A 3,468-nucleotide genomic window follows, 5' to 3' on the forward strand; every position below is an offset into this window, starting at 1 on the left:
AGTTAGAGACAAAAAGTCATCCTTTAAAAACTGGAAGTCAAATCCAACTGAGGAAAATCAAAAGGAGCACAAATTCTGTCAAATCAATTGTAAAAGTTTCAGAAGGCAGGCCAAGACACAAACTAACAGCAATATTTTTTAAAGTACATCAAAAGTAGGAAGCCTGTCAAACAATCAGTGGGGCCACTGAACAATCCATGTGCTAAAGGAGCAGTCAAGGAAGATAAGGCCATTGTGGAGAAATTAAATGAATTCTTTGCATTAGGCTACACTGCAGAGGATGAGAGAGAGATTCCCAAACCTGAGCCATTCTTTTTAGGTGACAAATCTGAGGAACTGTCCCAGACTGAAGTGTCAGTAGAGGAGGTTCCGGAACAAACTGATCAATTAAAACAGTAGTTAGTCACCAGAACCAGATTGTATTCACCCAAGAGTTCTGAAGGAACTTAAATATGAAATTGCAGAACTACAACTGTGGTAGGTGATCTGTCACTTAAATCAGCCTCTGTACCTGATGACTGTGGATAGCTAAAATAATGACATTTTTAAAAAAAAGGCTCCGGGGCAGTCCTGGCAATTACAGGCCAGTAAGCTTAACTTCAGTACCAGGCAAATTGGTTGAAACAGAATTATTGGACACATAAATGAATACAATATGTTGGGGAAGAGTCAACATGGGTTTTGTAAAGGGAAATCATGCCTCACCAGCCTGTTAGAATTCTCTGAGGGTGTCAGCAAGCATGTGAACAAGGGTGATCCAGTGGCTATAGTGTACAGTACTTAGATTTTCAGAAAGCCTTTGACAAGGTCCCTCTCCAAAGGCTCTTTAGCAAACAAAGCAGTCCTGAGATAAGAGGGACGGTCCTCTCATGGATCAGTAACTAGTTAAAAGATAAGAAACAAAAAGGTAGGAATAAATGGTCAGTTCTCGCAGCAGAGAGAAGTATATAGCAGGATCCCCAAGGATCCGTATTGTGACCAGTGCTGTTCACTGTATTCATGATCTGGGGAAAAGGGTAAACAGTGAGATGGCAAAGTTTGTAGACAATACAAAATTACTCAAGAGTTAAGTTCAAAGCTAACTCCAATAAGAGTTACAAGGGGATCTAACTAAACTGGGTGACTGGGCAACAAAATAGCAGATGAAATGCAAAGTAATACACTCTGGAAAACATAATCCCAACTATACATACAGTATGGTGAGGTCAAAATTGTCTGTTACCACTCAAAGATCTTGAGGTTATCATGGATAGTTCTCTGAAAGCATCTGTTCAATGTGCAGTGGCAGTCAAAAAAAGCTAACAATGTTAGCCACCATTAGGAAAGGGATGGACAGACAGACAATATCACAACGCCACTATATAAATCCACCTTGAATATTGTGTGCAATTCTGGTCACCACATCTCTAAAAAAGATACATTAGAATTGGAAAAAATACAGAGAAGGGCAACAAAAAAACTATTGGAGTATGGAACAGCTTCCATATGAAGAGATTGGGATTGTTCAGCTTTTTCTGAGCCACCCCATGTGCATGCCCAGCTTGGCAGGTGAAGCCCTGTGTCTGGGGGCACCAAGGCTAGAAAGAGGGCATGGCATCAGGGGACAAGCTGAGCGAGCACAGCCTGTCATTGCTCATCCACCCAAAAGTTGGGCCCACCCAAATTTTCACTCCTAGCTACGCCACTGATGGACAATCAGCCTGTGGAACTCATTGCCAGGGGATGTTGTGAAGGCCAAAACTATAACTTGATTCCAAAAAGATTAGATAAGTTCATGGAGAATAGGTCCATCAGTGGCTAATAGCCAAGATAGTCAGGGACAGAACCCCATGCTCTGGGTATTCCTAAACCTCTGACTGCTAGAAGCTGGGACGGGACGATAGGAAATGGATCACTAGATAAATTGCCCTGTTCTGTTCATTTCCTCTGAAGCATCTGGCACTGACCACTGTTGGAAGACAGGATACTGGGCTAGATGAACCATTGGTCTGACCCAGTATGGCCATTCTTATGTTTTTATTTATAAATTCACTATTTTCTCAACCTACATCAGCTTTTTAGACTAAAAGCAAATCTTAAATCAACTGTGGAAACAAGTGGATGTTAATTAGAAGAATCTTTTAGATTGAGAAAACAGGCTGACATATCAAGAGGATCAATATTTGAAGCCTGCAGCGTGTTTGCAGAAATATTGTAATATGGGCATTGACAAAATCATGCCAAGTTGTCATGACCCAGACTGGTTTTTAGCATAAGACAAACTTTTAAAATAAACACCATAGTAACTGAATATGTATTAAAAAAAAATAAGAGGGACCTGAAATGCAAAGGTCAGATCCAGACTTTCCAAAGGTATTTGGATCCAATTTTTTGATTCATGTTCACATCTATTTTTAAACCCAAATAAATAGAATGGAATCTGGCTCAAAATAGCACCTATCATACCCAAAAGTATTAAAAAAATGCTTTACAAACTAATACTGCTGGGCAATAACTTGCCCACAGTTTTCCCTGAATTGCTACCATATGTATCAAGTTCCAGGCTGGGGATAGTGTGTGTGAAGGAGTTCAACAAACAAAACTGTAGAGTTGCAGAAGAAACTCTAAAAGATCATCTATAGTGGCGCAGCTATAAAAAAAACTCCAGTCTTTTTATGATGGAAAGATATTAAAATAGAAACACTAAATATAAAAACAGCTTTAAAAAAAATTAAAAACTCAATAGAAACTACAGTCCATACCCTGCCTCCCTCTCACATGCAGATCAAAGCATGTTATGAGCTGTTAGAAAACTAATTAAAAACATTTGCTGAGCTAAATACAGCATTTCAACTTCTGTATTTGAAAGTTACCTCCACTTCACAAGCGCTCCATGACAAACAAAAGGTAAAGATATGCAAATATGACTTAATTTAAAATCAATTTTCAACTTGCATATGAGTATGGAATTGATTTAAAGACACTGGAGTAGACTAGGAGGCAGGAAGGAATTCTGCTAGTGTGACTTCCCATGCTAGTATGGCTTCCCACTTTATTAATCATAGAATATCAGGGTTGGAAGGGACCTTGGGAGATCATCTAGTCCAACCCCCTGCTCAAAGCAGGACCAATCCCCAACTTTTTTTTTTTTTTTTGGTGTGTGCGCGCCCCAGATCCCTAAATGGCCCCCACAAGGATTGAGCTCACAACTCTGGGTTTAGCAGGTCAATGCTCAAACTGCTGAGCTATCCCTCCTCCTGTATTTCTTTTGTTCAGAATGAATACTTGTAACTTTCTCCATTGAATATATATTACACTACAAAAACTCACTGCTTGTGGAAATGCAGGGAATTTCTATAATTTCTAGCACCAAGTCTCAATAGGTTCACATGTACATGTGTCTTGGGAATGCCCAATAATGAGAGAATTTTGGTAACATTGACAGACTGACAGTCTAATATACTGAACAAACTTTATGGAATTCAGAAA

At 39.4% G+C, this 3,468-nt stretch overlaps 1 protein-coding gene across 8 annotated transcripts in view; it reads left to right on the forward strand.

Moving 5' to 3' along the window:
• AMPD3 (adenosine monophosphate deaminase 3) overlaps nt 1-3,468 on the forward strand; it is a 51,468-nt gene that overhangs the window by 5,740 nt on the left and 42,260 nt on the right. The window lies entirely within an intron of this gene.

Source organism: Chrysemys picta, chromosome 4 (assembly GCF_011386835.1).
Source record: "Chrysemys picta bellii isolate R12L10 chromosome 4, ASM1138683v2, whole genome shotgun sequence".
NCBI classification, from domain to species: Eukaryota; Metazoa; Chordata; order Testudines; family Emydidae; genus Chrysemys; species Chrysemys picta.